This window comes from Coenobita brevimanus, chromosome 104 (assembly GCF_032717465.1).
Source record: "Coenobita brevimanus isolate Jiangsu-jjx chromosome 104, ASM3271746v2, whole genome shotgun sequence".
NCBI lineage: Eukaryota > Metazoa > Arthropoda > Malacostraca > Decapoda > Coenobitidae > Coenobita > Coenobita brevimanus.
Window position 1 is genome coordinate 9719565 of NC_137057.1, and position 22978 is coordinate 9742542.

A 22978-nucleotide genomic window follows, 5' to 3' on the forward strand; every position below is an offset into this window, starting at 1 on the left:
GGAATGCAGAAAACAACTGGAGGATAAGATTCACAGTAACTGTGTGTTCTCTGGAAGAGGGGAAAGTGCCTCAAGAATGGAAGAGGGCAAATGTGGTACCAATTTATAAAGGAGGAATCAGGGAAGAACCCCTGAATTATACACTGGTGTCCCTAACCAGTATGGTCGCAAAATTGTGTGAGAGAATTCTGAAAGATAGATGGATAAAGTATATGGAAGAGATGATTATTTTGGCTGATAGTCAGTTGGGAAGTGGAAGGTCATGTGTTTCCAAGTTGTTGAGTTTTTACTCAAGACCTATTGACATGCTACAGGAGAGAGATGGTTGGGTGGATTGTGTGTATTTAGATTTGGAGAAGGCCTTCGACAAGGTACCGCATAAGAGACTAATGTGGAAACTGGAGCATATAGGAGGACTGAAGGGGAGCCTCCTGGAATGGATGAGAGACTTTTTGAGAGACAGACAAAATTAATGAGGACATTAATAAAGGATAGGATGTCTGGATGGAGGGAAGTAACAAGTGGAGTCCCATAGGGCTCGGTGTTGGCGCCAGTAATGTTCCTGATTTATGTAAATGATATGGTAGATGGAGTGGACAGTTATGCAAGTCTGTTTGCAGATGATGCAAAGATCTTGAGGAAGGAAGAGGTTGAGGAGGATTGTAAAATGCTGCAGGAGGATCTGGATAGGATACACGATTGGAGCCGGATGTGGGAAATGAAATTTAATGCAAAGAAATGTAAAATATTGGAAATGGGTAAAAGTACCAAGAGGTCATCATTGAATCATTTAATGGGTAATGAACCAATCACAAAAGCAAGAGAAGATAAAGATTTGGGAGTGCTGGTCAAGGAGAGTTTGTCACCTGAAAAACACATTAACAAGGCAATTAGAGAGACGTATAAACTCCTGACTAATATATGAATATCTTTTCATTATATGGATAAGGAGATGAAAAAAAAATGATAGTGGCCATGATTTGTCCCAGGTTAGAATATGCAGCAGTAGTGTGGTCTCCACACAAAAAGAAAGATATAAACAAGATTGAGAGAATACCAAGAACAGCAACCATAATGGTTCCCAGTCTGGCAGATCTGTCGTACAGAGAGAGGTTGGAAAAGCTGGATTTGCCTTCCTTAAAAGAAAGGAGAAAGAGAGGAGACATGATTTCAGTGTTCAGGACCATGGCGAGAGTAGATAAAATTGACAAAGAAGATCTCTTTTTCTGGGATAAGAGAGTAACAATAGGACACGGAATGAAACTGAAGAAATATAGTTTTCCATATAGATGTATAGACCTGTTGAATAGCCTGGACAAAGAGATCATCCAGTCTAAAAACGTAAACGAGTTTCAAGCTAAATTTGACTTACTGAGAAACAGAGACGAGACCCCACGAGCGTAGCTCATTTCCTGTATATCACAATTAGGTAAGTACAATTAGGTAAATACACACAAGGCACTGGGCAGGCAGGACACATGTCACATCGCTCCGCATCTGGCCAACCTGGCCAAGTGGCCATACCTAAATTAGTACGGTATCATTTTATGAGTCAAGCTCTGTACCAGGTTAAGCTAAATGGTGTCCTAATATAAAAGAGGAAGTTTTAAGTAAGACTGTTGTTCAAATAGCAAAATAAACAAAGTAGTGCAGGCATGTGCCCAGCAAGCATCAGCTGATTGTTTTGTCTGTGCCAAGGAATGTAAGCAGAATCTGTGCCCTTAGTACCACATGATGTCCACCTACTTTAGTAAAGCAAGTTTGGTAGGAGCTAAGATAAGGGATAAAGGTAAAAAGCAGGATGATGATTTCTACCAGGAACTGGTTGATATGGCGACGTACTATAAGTTGGTAGAATGGGTAAACAGATTGGAGATGGCATTGCAGAATGAAATGGATGAAATTAACCCCTCTGCCCACTATGATGCGTTTGTCATCATATGGGTATGGCTGCGAGTATACTCATTGACGCGTTTGTCGTCCTATGGGTGTGGCTGTGACTATGCTTGTTGACGAGTTTGTCATCATTTAAGCATAATAACCTTTGTCAAAGAAAAAGTTTTTAGCCGATCGGCGTCATTTTTGGAGGCGTCATAGTTTCCGCACTGCCCGTAGAAAGTAATCACTTGGCAACTGTGGGGCCCAAGAGGCATGGCAGCCCAGACAGGTTGATTAGTACCACAACGGATGTCAAAGGAGAAGGTAGCATGCAGCAGGCCCTTTAAATCATACTCTGTTTACCTGTCCCGGGTGCGTGTCATATTCCACTATACCAATAGTGCTTGTGTTTACTTTTTGGACACTGTTGTGATTAGATTTGGTGTTTGCAAAAGGGAATTAGGTTTTTGTGAATCATTCTTGGCCGTTATCAGCCATTGGCTCAACGAAGAGTGAGCTAGGCCTACCCTGTATTTTGCCGTGTCCCAACAACTACACTCCCTTTACCTTGCACCCAGTGTGAGTATTCAACCATTGAACAACAGTGACAGTGAATCAGGTGAATATAGTGTGCAATAGCTAGTGAGCAAGGACATGGTGAAACGTTTAACAGGGGGAGTCAGGAAACCGCCTTACGACACAGTGTTGTCCCGAATGGAATATTTGCGAAGGTGCTGAAGAAGTCCTTGTTTTACGCTGATATATGGTGGATAGTGTTATTGTGCAATAGATAGGAGTATAGTGCAACGAGTGTACGTGATAAAATATTGGCAAGGGCATGAATCACGTACGCCTTACACCCACGGCACGCCGTTGTCAAGAGGGGATAAAATAGAGGAGGTTTATAGGGATATTTTATTCTACCATATTGTTATATTTATTCCGTATGCTTTTTGTGTGAAATAAAGTATGAGTGTTACAGTGATATGTTTACGCTTATGTGGATGAACATAAACACTACACCACGTGCTTGTCAGAAGATGTCATCTGCGATACCTTAGGTATGGCAAATGTGATACACAGAGCACGTTCATGTACTGATGTGAAATATACTGTATTTCTCATATAATGATGGATTTGGTTATGTGTATTGTGAAATATAAGCGTAAACTCTGCAGCATCTTTAGGTAAGGGAAACATCATCTGCTACACCTTAGCAGACAGGTAAGGACAAGGTACTTGCATTGGTGTAATATCCTGTGTATCTCATATATTGATAGATTTGGTTATGTTTTATGTGAAAAGACAGTAAAAGACTGACCCAACTGCTCATAAGAAGAAGTGCGTATTGTACAGTCACGTTCTAAAGTCCTGTCCTGAGAGTGAACCTTGTAAACCCCGGTGCAGTGAACCTGAACCACCGTCCCAGTTCTGGCAACAGTTGGTGGTCCGCGGTGTGAGCTGTAAGGAGGAAGGGTAGTGATGGTGGTGGGGGGTAGGTGGTGGGGGGTAGTTGTTATTACCGAGTTAGCAGTGCGCTATATGTGTTAGGCATATTTCTGATAGATGTAAAACCAACACCAACATGTCACACGACTCGGGTGGTTACGTGCCATATGTGCAGTTATGTCATGCATATTCAGTTTCCTAATTCCAGTTGAAAATGGTGGTCAATTACACTGTGACACAACTACCCCTCAGCCCGGCCACCCTCTCTCTCCCACCGTGAATCGACTGACACGTAATATGGGTGGAATAGAAAACATTTCCTCTAGACCAGTTATGTATGCATAACAAATGGAAGTATAAAGGAAAACATGAGGGTGAGAAACCAGGTTGTTATAGCACGTCATTTGAAGAAAAAAAAATTAAAACATCGCATGGCAACAGTTTAGCTAGAGAGAGAGAGAGTCCAGTCGCTGGTGTTTTTAGTGCGTAAGGGAATAATTGATGTTTCCTGCTGTGAGTTGTCTCTTTATTCTGTCTTGAATCATGTTTCATCATCTGTGTTTGTAATACACTGCTATCCATTTGCAACCTGACGTTGTGATGGCATCGCATGGAAGTGTTAACAAACGGCTGTTTTGACTAGGATCCACAGAAACGTGTTATCTTTCTTTTAACCCCCTCGCGCACCATAAGTTTCCAATAAGTTTCGGTTCCATGCACAGAACCAAAACCTCGCTCAGGCTTGCTCCGCGTGCGTGGCAAGGGAAAAATTTCTATGGCCCAATTTACCCTCAGAAAGTGCTAATATTGTTATAAATCACATCCCATCATCTTCGTTGATGTTTATAAGATAAAAAACAAACATAAAACATGAATAAATGTACAGAAATGAAGCCTGAAGAAACTTTATTTATGTGAAAACCTGCTTCTCATAACCTCCCAACATCACCGTGAAAAAATTTTCCCTTTATGCGCAGCTGCAAAGGACATGTCTATATGCTGAATTTCACGATCTTTCATCTGTGAAAGTTTCAAGTTGATATGTCCAATAGTTTTCGAGTAAATAATAATAATAAAAAAAAACTACGAAAATAGCCTAAAGACATCAGATTTGTTTATTATTTCCTATGTTGTTAGTGACACTGTAACAAACATATATGTAAATTCTATCCACTTTTGTAGCCCAAAGGTTAAGGAAGCTTATGATATAATTCAGTGTCATAAGCCTTACTGTTATTGAGAAAATGAATTTTGAAAGGTTACGATGGGTTGTGAGCGGTTTGCGCACGGTGACCGTACGTACGCTCAGTCCCGTAGGCTGAGTATTATGTTCGTCTTTCGTAACTTTTCCCCAATTATTTTCACACATAGGTTACTTTGCTTTACAAAAGTATGCATAAGAAATCATCAGCTTGGTCAAGCTTTCTTCGGATTTTTGATGCGACCTATACTTTATGAGTATAATGACTGAGAGAATAACAATGAGATCCACCACATTTTCTCTATGAGAAATATATGGTAAACACACATTTTATGCCTCACAATACAATACAGTAGTATAAAAACTAGACAAATAAGCTGGTGTCTCACGTCCTCTAGCAATGTTGTAGTGTTTTTTGAGAGGAGATGGAGCTGCACAGAGGAGGACAGGTACGATCACAGCCTGTGTGTGTGTGTGTGTGTGTGTGTGTGTAATTCACCGGATCGGTCAGGATCACTTGATGGTCGTGATCGTCAGCTTTTTACCCTCCCGGAAGGGAGCTGAGAGCTCATATAGTCCGATCTAAGGGCAAGGCTGTGACCTCCACACACGTACACACCCGTCCCCTTGCTCAAGGGGGACAGTAACCACCCACTTCGTCAGTGAAACTTTTTCGCAACCTGAGCGAGGCGCGAACTCCCGTCCACCAGTTGGCAAGCGAGAGCGTTACCACTGTGTGTGTGTGTGTGTGTGTGTGTGTGTGTGTGTGTGTGTGTGTGTGTATTTCCGATGTGATTTACTGCTGTTTGCATTCATCAGTATGATACACACCGCAGCCTTTTCCTGTCGGAGATTCTCTCCAGGATGTGGTGTAGAGTTGAGTCCAAGCATGTCCTATCATTGATATCGACGGAGCTTGGCCGGCGGTGCTCCTCCATCTCCTCGCCTCTGTACTCCTGCTGGAGGTGCAGTGGCAGGAGCTGGCCAAATGACTCCTGACGGGCCAGCTACTGCGGGAGGTGGAGCGATCGTGGCAGTAATTGGTGGAATTACTCCTTACAGGCCAGCTACTGCATGAGGTGGACCAGTCGTGGTAGTAATTGGCAGAGGTACTCCTGACGGGCCAACTACTGCAGGAGGTGGAGCGATTGTTGCAAGAACTTTGCTTAACACTGGTACAACGCGAGGATTCATGATATACGTGCATGTCCTTGAAAAACATCGTCTTGTACACCTGGCTTTGCGCACAGGTAGGGGCCACGATCACTTGGTTCAATCCTTCATTTCCTTTGCACATCACACATAACCAAATCTATCATTTTTATGAGATACACAGTACATTTCACCACTAAAATGTAAATGCACGTGTTCCACAGACCCTAACCTGTGTGCTAATATGTAGCAGACGGTGTTTCCCTTATGAGAACACGCTGCAGTGTTTACGCTTTTATTTCACATTACACATAACCAAGTCCATCATTGTATAAGAATTACAATATATTTCACCAATAATATGTAAATGCATGTGCTCCTAACCTCGCGTTGAATTTTGCTACCTTTGTGCTAACTCAGGTGTACAACACACACTCTTACGAGCACGTGGGTCAGTCTTTCACTGTCTTTTCACATAAAACATAACCAAATCTATCACTTTATGAGATACACGGTATATTTCACCCATAACATGTAAATGCACGTGTTCCTAACCTCGCGATGATTTTCAGACGATCACGTGGTTCACTTTCACTTTCTTTTCACATAACACATAACCAAATTTATCATTTTATGAGATACACGGTATATTACACCATCTACAAGTACGTATCTCACGTTGCATTTCACTACCTTTGTGCTAACTCAAGTGTGCGAGACGTTCTCTTTCTTACAAGCATGTGGTTCAGTCTTTCACGTTATTTTCACATAGTACATAACCAAATCTATCAATATATGAGATACACAGTATATTTCACCAATAAAATGTAAATGCACGTGTTCCTAATCTCGCGTTTCATGTCGCTACCTTACAGTCACGTTCTAAAGTCCTGTCCTGAGAGAGAACCTTGTAAACCCCGGAGCAGTGAATCTGAACCACCGTTCATGAAGTCCCAGTTCTGGCAACAGTTGGTGGTCCGCGGTGTGAGCTGTAAGGAGGAAGGGTAGTGATGGTGGTGGGGGTTAGGTGGTGGGGGGTAGTTGTTATTACCGAGTTAGCAGTGCGCTATATGTGTTAGGCATATTTCTGATAGATGTAAAACCAACACCAACATGTCACACGACTCGGGTGGTTACGTGCCATATGTGCAGTTATGTCATGCATATTCAGTTTCCTAATTCCAGTTGAAAATGGTGGTCAATTACACTGTGACACAAACTACCCCTCAGCCCGGCCACCCTCTCTCTCCCACCGTGAATCGACTGACACGTAATATGGGTAGAATAAAAAACATTTCCTCTAGACAAGTCATGTATGCATAACAAATGGAAGTATAAAGGAAAATATGAGGGTGAGAAACCAGGTAGTTATAGCACGTCATTTGAAGAAAAAAAATAAATAAATAAAACATTGCATGACAACAGTTTAGCTAGAAGAGAGAGAGAGAGAGAGAGAGAGAGAGAGAGAGAGAGAGAGAGAGAGAGAGAGAGAGAGAGACCTGTATCTAGTATAGATGAGAATAATAAATATCACCTGTGCAACATATCTGATGCATTATATGTCCCACCGTAGTTTTTGTTTGGCACCGTGCTAAAAGCTAGGAAACGGGCAGGTGGAAAAAAATACTTAGTGCATCGGCATGCATGTGCCACTTACCCACGGACTACGACGACATTTGGGGTTGCAAACATTTGCGCTTACCAAACACAAGCATATTATACAGAGGAACAGCATCGTATTTCACGTCTCGCTTATATAAATATGGCAAGGCACACTACATGGTTAGGATAAGTTACACCGGCCGTCGGACACAGCGTTCAGGACTAACAGATAAGGAGTGTGGTGGACTATTGTGGTTACATCTCATCGCGTCACCCTGACTTTAACTTAGTCCCTGTGTATACTCGTACAATATCATAATGCCCTAGATCACCACTGTGTAAGGGATGGCGGTGTGAGCAGAGCCATTGCTAATATAGTTATAGATTGTTTAATATATGGTGATTGTTATCATAGCCTGTGTTTTGACCGTTTTTGAGGTATCAATCGATAATATACAATAATATAAACGTGCGAACATAAGACATACTGGCTAGCGTGACCCCTGTGTCAAGACAATGCCATGTTTATGAATATCTACACCACAGATTGCTTGTTAGCTTTTAGTTTTTTATTGTTTAGGTCAGGATCTGAAATGTGGTATATTTTACATGAGGAATCATTACTTTAGACAGTTTTGTGACACTCGCTTTCTGTGGCTTTCTTCCGCAAATGACTGATTCACCGAGAACATCGCGATAAAAAATTGGTGACAATAAGCATAATCGGTTTAATATTTTTGTCGCGTGTCATGAGTTAGGTGACACATAGATCCTCGGTTCAGTGGCGTAGATGGGGTGTCCAGGGAGTGGTTATGGATTAAGTTAGGGTAGGTTTCGTTTGGTCAGTTTCATTTGCCTACTTTAGCCCCTCAAAGTTGGATTGGTTAGACTTTCGAAGACAAAATTATGTTTTTCGGATGGTCTTTGATGTTACTTGAATGTTTCTGACCTGAATTCCCATCGCAGATTTGGTGATACTTCCCCGCCAAACATCAAAAACCATCGAAAAAACATAATTTCGTCTTCGAGAGACACTTGTGACTGAAATGATTAATTCACCCATCAAAGTAAATGTAGTGTATCTATCTGGGTAATCGATCCACTGCAGTAATTACTCGCTGGGTTATAGAACGAACTCATTACAGCTTACAACACATGCCTCACAGTGACATATAATGTGATTATTATTGCTATATCAGATACTATTTTCCATCTTATGGTACTCGTTTTGTAATCCTGCCTGACATATTCATGACCTGGTTACTTGTTTGATCACCTTATAGTAAGGTTAGAAAAAGGCAGGTAACCCACGTAGCCACTGCACCCGGTGTGTGTGTGTTACGGGGGGCTGGACATACACTTACCAGACATAACTTGACCACCTAAAGTCCTAAACGTTAAAAAGGACAAGAACTCACATGACACAACACACTAGTAAGACAATAATTAATCTCACACAGTAAGTCTCTTACGTGACCCTTCTTAATGTGATAAATACTCGTATGTTGGTTTACTGTACTAATTCATTCTATCTCTTCTGACGTTTTAAATCTGCCAAGTTAAAAACGTGAGTTTGAGGTTAACTTGCCACTATATAATTTGCTGGCAAGCTTCATTAGAATTACATAAACTCAAAAGATGAGTATGTTAAATTAGATTCATATGTTTTTGACATTTACAAATTTTTCCCACTGTGTTATAGTCCTTTTTCAGTTTGGGTTTTAGTTTTTCTGGTACATTTTTTTTTTTTTTTTTTTTTGGTGGTGAGTGTTGTCTGATAAGTTATTGTCCTGTGATTTTGTTTTTGCAGTGAGTTTTTGGCAGGTGTGATTTTGTTCTTTGTCATTTTTTTTTTTCCGGTGAGTTTGTGCCTATGGCCTATGTTTAACGATGATGTGCTTTGAGGAAGGGGTGTCAGGGATTTGTTGGCTGGGCAAATCCGGTGTGGTGATGAGGAGGGGGCTATGGGCACTTCTTGATGGTGTAAGTGGACAGGGGCTACTGCTGCATCCCAAACAACAGAAGACGTGTCATTGGTATTACAACAGATACCTCTAGTGCGAGGCATACCAGAGTATTCCCTACAGGAGCTGATTTTGCAAAATAGTGCCTTATATGTAACTGGATTCACCAGGCAGAGTGTAGTTCACACACACACACACACACCTAGTGCCATGAAGGAACGATAGGCTGTATATGCGAAGACGAATACAGTTATATTTCGTTCACAGTAGATACAGGTATATCGCACCTTTACGATAGGATGGATATAGTTTAACCTAGTAGTCACGTTTCATATCCCTGCGATAAAACATCCAATTTACCTGCAGGTCAAATCTGATAAGATAAGCAAAACACTGCCAGATCGTGTTTGTCAACAGATGTATCACTGCTATCGTTGTTCTCACCTTGAACTGTAAGGTTACCAAGTGTGGGTGGAAATGGCATCTTTATCTATATTTATACATGTTCATACAGTCATTCCGCTTGGCCTAACCTGGTCGACAACACGCTAGTGGAAGTCTGGTGTGTGGAAGGGAACGGCCTTATGTCCCGTCCTCGAAGTGGGGTGTGGAGGCATACTGGTGAAGGCAAATAGTTTAGTGCATGATGGGTGTAGGTAAGCACGGGTGTACTTGAGAATATGACTCATGAATGAACAATGAAAACACATTTGCCACTATTTATTAGGGAATGGCAAATGGAACCTGACTCTGACCTCAAGCCATCTACCATCACCTACCCTTTCTTCTCCCAGCTGTCTTCTCATCATTCGCACAGCCCTCCCTTCCAGTGCTTTAGTGCAAACAATTTCCCATGCCTTAAATGTCGATGTGTCTCATGGGTGACGGCGAGGGGAGGCGGCATCACATTTTTCCGTGGGTGGACGTCATGCCTCATATATATATATATATATATATATATATATATATATATATATATATATATATATATATATATATATATATATATATATATATAACTTTCGAATAATTTGACACTCAATGTTTGCTGTCAGTACTGAGGATGACGTGTAGTATTTTACACATGACTGTAATAAAACTAAATATTCAGGTTAAGGAAACGTGTATAGGCCTGAGTGTTAATAACTGTCGGTGGTTTCTGTTATTAATACAGAATGTAAAAAAAAAAAAAAAAAAAAAAAAAAAAAAAAAAAAATGAGACGTTGTGGGACAGATGCAGAAGACACTGTAGTGAGAGGGCATGAAACAACTACCGTATAAACAGGCAAGAAACGATTATACAAGAATAAGGACGGAAGCCCAAAGACAGCTTGAGGAGGACATAGTAAATAAAAGTAGTGATCAAACGAAGCTATTTTACAGCTACATCCGAAGCAAAGCCAAAGTAAAGGATAAAATACAGTCCATTACGGATGAGGGGATCACCTATACACAAGAGAAGGATATTTGTGAAGCACTAAATAAGAATTTCCAATCAGATTTTACAGAAGAAAATAATTTTGAGAGGGATGGTATGGAACATGCATGCCCACACATATTACAAGATATACAAATATCAGAAAAAGAAATACAGGGGGAGTTAAGTTAATTAGACAAAGGAAATGCAAATGGTCCTGATGAAATTTCATGTTTGGTGCTACATGAATGTGCAAAGGAGTTAAGTAAACCATTGTCTTTAATATCCAAGGAATTCTTGGTACAAGGTAAACTACCTAATATTTGGAAGGAAGCAAACATTGTTTCCTTATTCAAGAAAGGGAATAGACAAAATCTACACAACTACCGACCAGTATCACTAACCAATTTGTAAGCAAGGTATTAGAAAAGCTGATAAGAAAAGTTTGGGTAAATCATCGAGAACATAGTATGATAACAGAAAGACAGTTTGGTTTCAGAAAGGGAAAATCATGTTACTATTCTGTTCAGCTACTGTGACAGAGTAACAGAAATATTACTGAAAAGAGAAGGATAGGTGGACAGTATGTACTTAGATTTCAAGAAAGCATTTGACAGAGTGCTGCACCAAAGACTTTTACGGAAACTGTACCATCAAGGAGGAATCCAAGGCAAACTGAATTGTTGGATGCAAGATTTTCTCAAAAAAGGGGAAATGAGAACAGTACTAAGGGGAAATTACTCATCATGGAGGGAAGTGACTAGCTGAGTTCCACAGGACTCAGTGCTGGCACCAATTATGATTTTAGTGTCTATAAATGACATAGATAGCAACAATGAAAATGAAAGCTATCTAAATATGTTTGCTGATGATGCAAAAATACGAAGGAGAATTACTAATGCAGACGCTTATAAAGAGCTACATGAAGACTTAAATAAACATCATGAATGGAGCAATACATGGCAAATGGAACTCAATGTGGACAAGTGTCATGTAATCAAGAAAAAAGACCTGATTGGGATTATAAGTTAGGAGGTAAAACCCAACACATATCAGAAAGAAAGAAAGACTTGGGAGTGATTATCAATAACAGACTATCTCCGGGTAACCACATCAGTGAGAAGGTACGGAACATGTATACACTGCTTGCAAATATGAGAATAGCATTCACACACATAAATGAAGACATGCTAAGAAAGATAATAACATCATTCATCAGACCAACCCTGGAGTATGCATCAGTAGTCTGGAGTCCTTATCTCAGAAAACACAGACAAGATTGAAAAAGTTCAAAGGGCCGCTGCAAGATGGGTACCAAGCTTATGGGATCTAAGCTACGAAGAAAGACTAGAAAAACTGACTCTACCTATACTACAGGAGAGACGGAAAAGAGGAGACATGATTATGCTATATAAATGCATATCAGGGGAGAAGAAAATAGACATAAATGATTACATAACCTATGGGGATGCATCAGCAAGAGGACACTGTAAAAAAAAAAATGCATTAAAAAAGAGGCGATAAAGATGTAAGGAGATTTAGTTTCCCAAATAGGGCAATTGATCAGTAGCATACACTACCGAATGAAATAGTGTGTGCCAAAACAATTCATAAATTCAGGGATATGTACGATAAAAATGGTTTAAGACACGGGACAGTACGAGCTTGACTCATTCCTGTAAAGATACAATTAGGTAAGAACAATTAGGTAAGAACACACACACACACACACACACACACACACACACACACACACACACACACACACACACACACATTCGCCGCTTAAAACTTGAAACCTACCACACACACATGCGTCGTTTAAAAACTTGACACCCGCTAATCGCACCAGAAGTTGCGGGTGTGTGTGTGTGTGTATATATATATATATATATATATATATATATATATATATATATATATATATATATATATATATATATATATATATATACATATATATATAGATAGATAGATAGATAGATAGAGATAGATAGATAGATATAGATATATCTGTATCTATCTATCTATCAAGATACATACATACATACATACATACAAATAGAGAGAGAAAAAATGTATGCGTGTGCGTGTGTGTGTGTGTGTGTGTGTCTGTGTGTGTATGTGTGTGTGTGTGTGTTTAAAAATACTATGTTAAACGTGAAGAAATACGAATGGTCGCCATCTGCAAATGTCGACAGGATTATGACTGACAGACAGTAGTTCATTGTTATGGGTAAACAAAGTCAGTGTCCACATGAATGCCTGTATAACCGCAGCATTTATAGCGGGGATAATCTGTCATTGCGTGAATCCTTCTGTTACAGACACAAAAACAGTTAGGGACGACAGACCATACGGAAATGCCAGACACTGTTAAAAGCAATGAAGACGAGAGTATATTGATTTCATGGAGTCATGTAGTACAGTGTTTTTGACGAAACCCATAGTATCTGTCAATGGCAGGTTTACTCTTTCGTCTCAAGATTCCTGGCATTATTGTTATTAAGGCTATTTCTAATACAGTACTTTGCTGACGTGTTGTGATATTTTTGTTGTCGAAGAAACGCTTCAGCGGATTCATCCTTTCATTCTGTTTGTCATTTCCATACCACGAACATTATTGTCTTCCAGTGAAAATGAAATAATGAGTGCATGCACAGTACCGGGTACCTCTACTTACTGATCTATGGTGAACAGTGGTACCAGTACTTACTGCAAGAGTTAAGTGACGTGGTTGTTGTGTATCTGTACAGGGGTTGTCAGTCATGTAGTAGAGTTCATTGGCTCTGATATGCAGGCAGTTTTCATTGCCTTCTGCATCATCTGGCTGACGCCCACCGACCCATGATTCCCAGAAAGGTGTTCCCACGGGGACTGCTTGGCCAGAAGTGTAGCACCAGTCTCCCTCGGTTGCTAGGTCACTGCCATCAAGCCAATAGTCAGCTCCTCCCAGTTCTGCTCAAAAAATAGATCTGTCAAACAATAGATCCTTAAAAAGATTTCACCAATGTAGCAAAGAAAATGAATTTCAAAGTAAACTTAGACGGGACAATAAACAGCCTCTCCTCAAATCTGGACCCATCAGTGTTGATGTATGCTGATTTTTATTTTTTATTTTTTGGGCGGGGGGTTGGTGGTGCGATTCTTCTTCAGACTAAGAAGTACTTAAATGTAGAGAGAAGGGAGGGCCATCCCGATGGTAGTGAGATGATAAAGCTGCTTGCATATAAAATTTATAAAAACTCGCTTAAAGAACGCCTTCTGCAGCCTCCGCTCGAAGTGAAAAGGTCAGAAATGAGTCATAACTCAAGAATAGGTGGCCCGATTGGACTAGGTTTTGTTTTATCCTTCAAGTTAGGGCATTTTACGGTACCTTTCTCCAACAAAAATTGCGCTACGTTGCCCCGTTTGTGCTGTGTTACGGTAACAAGTAAACAAACATACATGCAGAAATCGGATCATTATAATATAGACAGACAAAATAGCAGGTACCATGCACGAGGACAAGAAATGTTGCACAGTTCGTTACTTTTAGATAAATTTGACATCATTGCATCATCACACTGCCGCTCATTTTAAAAACTAAGTTTTTAGCAACGTCATCTTTCTCGGTTTTGAGATAACTATTATTTTTATGTAAAATCTGTAAATATTCTGTGGGTTACATTATTATAAATAAACATTGCATTATTTCAGGATTATTTGAATTACAGGGAACGGGGAGGCGGAGCATATCCCCCAGGCCAATTGTAAGGAGATTTATCCCCTCATCCCCTCCATGACTTACGCCCACGGTTGGAACTATCTGGTCTCCAATATTGGCACAAAAACCAGTATATACGTACATGCATGCTCTACGATAGGCTGCCCCTTCCAGCCCCAGAAATGAATACATGTTCCTCAGCTTGGTGTTAACCCTATGGATGCATTGGCTTTTTTGAGCTAGCAGAAATTTTTCCAGGTGCCTTGCTGGTGCATTTTAATCAACTCATTTTGTGGTATTGTTTAGGTTGTTTATGGTTTCTAGTTCTACTGGATAGGTTGGGATTTTCTCTTTAATTTGTTTCTATTCTTGATGAGTTGTTTTATTTGAGGGGAGATGTTAGAGTTGAAGTTTTTGGTATTAACACTAGAGATATGAAATTCCTTGATGTTTCTATGAGTAGTGAAGGTCTGTGAGTGTTTGAAGAGTCCAGGTTCGACGAATCTAGTGTTTGCTCTCTCCTGCGTGAACCTTACCCAGTTAGCCTTCTTGTGACTGGTCATAACTTTCCTATCTATCTGGATTTACTTTTACTGCTTGTGATGATACTGGGGACGTGGTTAAATGAGAGTTCATTAGTTACTCTCCAGACAGTTTGTACAGCTATAGTTATTTTACCTCAGTCTTGCTGGGATTTTTTTCCCTTTGTGGTTCATTTCATGTAGCTCGGTGGTAGAATAAGGCAGAATAAGGTAATACTGTGGCTCTACATCCTTTCCATAGCACTTCATGATGGCTGCCACCATATTGTAGGGTTAACTCCTTTATACATATTAGTATTCATGATGGAGAGATGCCAATCTTGGGTGAAGTTAGAATAAAAAATTCATTCCGTAAAATCACATGCAACAAGACCAGGAGAGGAGGCCGTCGTGTGGAGTTCGTGTTGGGGTATGGTGGTTGTTCAGGATGTTTACCGTACGTGTTTAGTCTGTTTTTGAATAAGGGATACTTAGCATTCCTGTGTCTACGTGTTTAGCCATTAGGGGTTTGTTGCACTGAGATCATGGGCTAATAGTACACTGGGGATGTTCAGGAGTGGGTTTTGGGATGGAGTGTACCAAATGTGGCATGGTGTAGGTGGAGGTACCGTTCGTTCGTTCGTTTACCAAGGCTGCAACATACTTGCCTGTGTCGGCCTTGGTCAATTAATGGCGGTTTTCCACACTGCTTGATGTCATGCAGCCTCTCTATTCAATCTCTTATCCCTGAGGTCACACTCTATGACCTCGTCCCAGGTCTTTTTTGGTCTGCCTCTCATAACTCAAACCATAACGTTCACACCTCTCACCCTCCGCACCCATTTTTTATCCTCCATTCTCTCTACATATCAAACTTCAAAACCTGATTTTTAAGGAACTGTGGCGACCCACAAAGATGCTCGTGGAATCTCCCCACATAAACATGGAAAATACATGATCTTTATGTCACAATTGTAAATCCTCATATCTGCATACTTATCTAAATCATAGGCTTACTTCAGAAGCAGAAGAGCCACAAGTTTTGACGTTCGTGATATCTCAGTGTTTCAGTTATTACAGAATTAAATTTAATTTCAAACAGAAGTTGTTCTAAAGCTTAATTCATACAGGAGGCTTGTTATACTTATCTAAAATATGATGGATAGGACGGATGACCTCATGTAAATAACACTAACACCAGTTACTTTCACTGTCATTCTCTGCACAGTACCGGAGAGTGGAATGCATGAAAAAATTAACAGGTCAACATCTGCTTCACAACAACTCAAGAATCTCTAACTACTTAGGTAAACTCGTAATACTGTACCGTTATTGTTGATGTGGTCAATGACGTTCTTGAATCCTGATGCGGTGTTGATGACGGCCAATTCAGCCTCAAGTGAGTGACACATCTGTCGCGCCTCCTGTTGGGTCAGCTCAGCAAAGGTGACGAAGTAGAGGCATTGATTCCCCACGGCCACGAAGGGCGACGTACAGCCGTCAGAGGTACCATCCACACCCACACACTCGCTAGACACCCACATCTCACCACGCCCGCACCTCCATCCACACACCACACTGAAATTTGCTGCTGCGATCACAATATGCGATATTAGTAAAAATACATTGTGATGGTAAATTAAAAAAAAAATATTATGTAAGTGCAGTATCTTAACCATCTAATTCACTTACAAGTTAATCTACTGTCAAGGTGGAGGACATTATTATGGAGAACAACGGTGAGCTACAGTAGAAGTAAATATTGGAAGGATGCCATGTTTTAATGTACAGGATTGCTTATTTCCATCTTACTTAGACGCAGACTTTCACGAGAAGACACTGGGTCATGAATTTTTCACTACACTTTACAAAGGTAACAAGTCAACAACCCGCATCAAAAAATAAGCAGTTCCTAGATAGCGCCGCATTCCATCCTTCTGATAAAAACGTTCGTTGGTCGCAAAATTAAGAGAACCTTATCCGCTGAAAACAGAAATAATAATTATCATGTCTTGAGAAATGTATCTTCTAATTACCATTGAAATGCCTAGTGCGACAAATAGTTTAAAATTCATTTTCAGTAATTAATTATAGTGGAACCTTTAATGAAAGAAAGGGTATGAAGATGTAATATCTATCTCTATCTATATACCTAGGCTGCTTCCCCCAAGGAAAGGGAGGTAGCCGAGACAGGACGACACACTCCCCATTTACTCATCCATTCAAACACATTCATTCGCATCTTAGCCCCAAAGGGGAGAACGGACAGATCTTCACCGCACCACACCGCACAAGGGTCAACTGCGCAATACAATCAGTGACATCCGCAGCAGGGCCCGACAGCAGAACTGGTTTACCCCTGCCACATCATAACAGACCCATCCCCTTACCCGCACCTGACCTGACTAGCTGATCAGACCAAATGCGGCAGAATATCCCCTCAGGGCTGCGTCATCACTTATTCATTCACAATTTCTCTCCATTTATTTCTGTCACGCACAGCCACTCTTCCTTGATCAACAGACATCCCTCTCGCATCCAGCGCTCTCTTCACAGTGTCCATCCATCCTATTCGTGGTCTTCCTCTCAGCCTTACACCTCTCACATCAGATCTAGTTATCTTTTTCACCAATCACTCATTATCCATTCTCTCCATATGCCCAAACCATCGCAACACCCTCTGCTCAACTCTACCAGCCATCTCCCGAACAACTCCAGTTCTCCTTCGCACTTCATCATTTCGCACCCGATCCATACGCGTCACTCCACACATACTCCTCAGGCATCTCATCTCCATTACATTCAAACTTTTCCTCTCTGCTACACCCATATTCCATGTTTCAGCCCCATATAACGCAGTCGGTACCACAACACCCTCATACAGCCTTCTCTTTACATCCATTCTAAGCGAACGACATCTAAACACTTTTTTCATTCCTCCCAGCACCTTTCCTACTTCATTTATTCTAAACTTCACTTCTGCATCTATTCTTCCATCCACAGCAACATGAGACCCTAGATATTTAAAACAATCTACCTCCTCAAGCAACTCACCATTCAAAACTATATTCATCCCCCTACCATCTATCAACCTCGTACACTTCATCACTTTACTCTTATTCTCATTTACTTTCAATTTCCTCCTTTCACACACCCTTCCAAACTCCTCTACCAACTGTCTCAATCTCTCCTCTGAATCAGTCACCAGTGCAGTATCATCTGCAAACAGCAGCTGCTTCAGATTCCACTCTCCACCATCAACATTCACCAGAATCAGAACTCCACCTAAAACTCTTGCATTCACCTCCCTTACAACACCATCCATGTAAATATTAAACAACCAAGGTGACATCACACATCCCTGTCGCAGCCCCACTCTCACGGGAAACCAATCACTCACAGCATTTCCCACTCTTACACACGCTCTACTATTTACATAAAAACTTTTCACCCCTTTTAGTAACCTACCATCAAGTCCATACAATCTTAAAACAGTCCACAAAGCCTCCCTATCAATTCTATCATACGCTTTCTCTAAATCCATAAATGCTCAAAACACATCCTTGCCTTTCGCTAAATACTTTTCACACACTTGTCTCACAGCAAACACCTGATCAACGCATCCCCTCCCTCTCCTAAAGCCACACTGCTCATCACCAATCACTCCCTCTGTACCATCTCTAACTCTCATAATTAACACTCTACCATACACCTTACCTACAACACTCAACAGACTTATACCCCTAAAGCTAGTACATTCATACTTATCACCCTTGCCTTTATACAACGGGACCACACAAGCACTTGCCCAGTCAATTGGCACCATACCTTTCTCAAAGCACACATTCAACAATCTTACTAACCAGTCAACAATAGTCACTCCACCACCCTTCAGGGATTCCACAGCACACCCATCCATACCTGCAGCTTTCCCTGTTTTCATCTCCTTTACTGCCTTCTCCACTTCCTCCTTCGTGATCAAAAAATCATTCAACTCTCCCAACACATATATTCCTTGCACCCTTCCATCCGCCCCAATCTCAGCCACTCTTTCCTCCTCTACATTTAACAATCTTTCAAAATACTCTGCCCATCTCTTCCTTACTGCATCCATCTCAATTAACATCCTTTCATCCTCTGCTTTTACTCGTTCTTCCTTCCCAGACTCTCCCTTTCGCACCCTTTTCACCTCCTTCCAAAACATTTTCTTATTCTGTTGAAAATTCTCTGTCAGCCGCCTACCCCACCTCTCATCTGCTGCCACTTTAGCATCACGCACAGCTAAATATACTGTACATAATAAGAAGAAGCAATTACGGAGTGCACTACCTGTGCACATCAAATGGTCGAAATCCAGATATTTAACTTCGTCCTGTGGCGACCTTCCACCAATTGCTCTTTAAACTGAATTATTTCATTCTTCCTTGACCTTTAACGCTATCCCCAAATTTGTTCCAAATCGAATAAAAACTTTAAGCTGATCTTGCCCTGTTGCGCTGACATTTGACTGATTCTCAAACCTTTCCATAACGCTTGGTCTATCTCGGATAAAAATTTAAGTTAACCTTGCCATCTGGCCTCAGCCTTTAACTTGCTTTTCTAAAAATAGACCAATTTTGGTCAAATCAGATGAACACTGCTTCAGTTAAGTCGTTCCCACACAGGCACACGGATCGAACTTTAACCCTGCCCCTGTGAATTGACCTTTTGGCTGGTTGTCAAAATCAAATCCTTTCCTTCATGCCTTACCCTCAACCCTTCCGCTAAGTTTGCATTAAATTGGAGAAACTTTTTAAAATAAACTGACAATGCAAGGTAAAATTTTGACAGCCCTGTGACCTTTTATTGTACTTGAAACAATGGGTCAACCCCTTCCGTGTCTCATAGCTATTTCACCACGTTTGGTCAAATTCTAATTATAGAATTATTTAAGGTATTTGTTACACACACACACACACACACACACACACACACACACACACACACACACACACACACACACACACAGACGCACGCACGCACGCACGCGTGCGCGCCGGCAAAAACAATACCCAGTTGTCGCCATATCGAACACAATTTACATAAGTACAGGTAAATAGAAGGTGTCGTGCAGACCATTAACGGGTGTACATACAGGTAAGAACACATAAGCAGGTGGAGTCATTAGGTTAGCTTAGTTTCGGTTAGGTTAGGTTAGGTTAGGAAAGGTTAGGCTGGTTAGGTAAGGATAGTTTTGGTTAGATTAGGCCAGATTAAGTATTAGGTTAGATTGGGTTAGGTTAGCTGTGATATAGGGAGAAATTCATAGAATATGGATAGATATTGAAGAATATAAAGGAAAAAAAAACCTACATCAGGAAATAGGTCATAATGGAAACTGCTTGAACGTATAACAAAGTAGGGATTGTGGGAAATGGGGTAAAATTAATGGGAAGTCGTTGAACAGAATTGAAAAAGTTCAAATTTTGGGAAGTAGTACAATAAATTACTGAAACAATCATTATACCACGAAGCGATTTATCCGAGTTCTTGGATGACCTCGCAGAGAATTGTCAGTGATAAAAAAAGAAAAGAAAAACTCTCTCCTTCCATCTCATCCTCAAACTGTGAGAATATTAATTCCAGGACTCAACTAGAAAGGTCGTGTGTGTGTGTGTGTGTGTGTGTGTGTGTGTGTGTGTGTGTGTGTGTGTGTGTGTGTGTACTGAGAGAGAGAGAGAGAGAATCCATACCTGCCACAACCCTAACTTAACCAAACATCCATCGGTCTCTACCCCACAGGTGTCATGAGTCAGAGGGAGAGACATTCGACTACTGACCACGAAATCCGTCACATACACGTCCGATATAAGGTTCGTCTCTGTCAATCCAGCAGGAGGGGAAGAGTGGATCCTGAAAATACACTACGTCAGAAGTGATGTGGGGTCCTGTCTCTGCCAGGTCTCCACTACCCCGCCCATCACTCGTACTGTCAACCTCGCTGTCCAAGGTAACCTAACTTTTGGCAGCGAGTGAACATTTTTTGTTTTTTTGTTACAAATTCTTAACTTTTTTCACCTTTATTTTTTTACTGAACGATGCGTGGTGCTATCTCTGCCAGTCTCCCCTATCCTGCCCATCACCAGCCCCGTCACTTTCACTGTCCAAGATAACATAACTTTTTGCAGCATATTTACATTATTAATTATCTTTCTATCTATCTATCTATATCTATATCTATCTATCTATCTATCTATATCTATCTATCTATCTATCTATCTATCTATCTATCTATCTATCTATATATATATATATATATATATATATATATATATATATATATATATATATATATATATATATATGGAGCCTCTGTGGTACAATGGTAGAATGTGCGTTTCGCACGCTGGTGAGCGAGGGTTCGCCTCCCGCCAGAGTTGTAAAAAGCTTTAGGAAGCGTTCAACAAGCCACTTGCTACTTTGGCGGACACAAGGGGTGCTGTGGTTGAACCAGTGTCGCATACTAGTATGCTTGCACCTAATCGGCTTAAGGCGGGCCGATTACACTTGATTCACAGACTACACACACATCCAAAGCCACTACAACACTACAATCACACAAACACTTCTCACCCTACATACAGTCTCTACCAGACAGCCTAAGCCACTGGATATCGTCTCTGCTTCGGTAGGGATAAGCCGGTCCTGCAGTGGACCTCAGCGGCTGATGATATATATATATATATATATATATATATATATATATATATATATATATATAAAGTATTTTTGGTCACCAAGTAGTAACCTTTTCAACAGCAGGAAGTATTGTTTGTATTTTTTTTTTTTTTTTTCCTTCTTTTTTTCTGTCACTGGGCGATGCATGGTGACAATTTTTTTTACGTGTACCTACTTTTTTGTCACTTTCTGTATTCCTCTAGCTATGTGCTTTTTTAGTTTCATTACACAAACTATTACTTCTGGGCTAGTCTCTCTCTCTCTCTCTCTCTCTCTCTCTCTCTCTCTCTCTCTCTCTCTCTCTCTCTCTCTCTCTCGTCACTAATTCTTAACCTTTTCAGTGAGAGAATGTTTTTTCTTTTTATTTTTCTTATCATTTCGACGATGCGAGGTAGCTGGCTTTCTAGACGAGTTTACTCTTTTGCTCTTATTTACCTCTAAACTGTAACCCTTTCAGGACGAATACAGTTTTCTCCCCCCCTCCACCCTGACACTGTCAATTTCACTTCAAAAAATAACTATGCTTTTGAGAGAGAGAGAGAGAGAGAGAGAGAGAGAGAGAGAGAGCAGTCCCTAATCCTTAAAACACACACACACACACACACACACACACACACACACACACATACACACACCCTCGCTGGTGCATTGGTAACGTTCTGGCTTGCCATCTGGTAGACGGGAGTTCGCGCCTCGCTCAGGTTGCGAAAAGTTTCACTGACGAAGTGGGTGGTTACTGTCCCCCTTGAGCAAGAGGACAGGTGTGTGCGTGTGTGAAGGTCACAGCCTTGCCCTTAGATCGGACTATATGAGCTCTCAGCTCCCTTCCGGGAGGGTAAAAGTTGACGATCACGACCATCAGGTGATCCTGACCGACCCGGTGAATTACACACACACACACACACACACACACACACACACACACACACACACGTAAATATGTGTCTGCTGCCAATTCAAGCGTCTCAGTCATTTCCCTTAAATTAAAAAAATCATTAGGACATATCCAGAATAAAGTTTTAAAAATACCATTATAGTGACAGAATTAAGTCCCTAATCAGTGTTTATCAACATGCACACACATGGGGGTAATTGTGTGTGTGTGTGTGTGTGTGAAACATGGCCACAGTAATGTAGTTATTATTGTTTCCACCCAGGGCATCAAACGAGGTCATTAATGTTAGTCTAGGTTCCAGGCCATTTATCTGTCTATCTTTCTGTCTATTTGTCCATCCATCTATCTATCTATTAGTCCAGATTCGTGGCCGCAATGCAACCTGCGCTGACAGTAACATAGTCTGCTTTTATAACAGATGTGAATTGGTGCTGGGGGGAATGTTGATATTATAGCTAGGCATGACGGAATGGTTG

The 22978-nt window shown here is 40.8% G+C and overlaps 1 pseudogene; it reads right to left on the minus strand.

Annotated features, from left to right (window-relative positions):
• The window catches only part of LOC145415954 (uncharacterized), a 35044-nt pseudogene extending 18610 nt beyond the window's left edge, over positions 1-16434 (minus strand).
• Positions 16435-22978: the final 6544 nt, after the last annotated feature.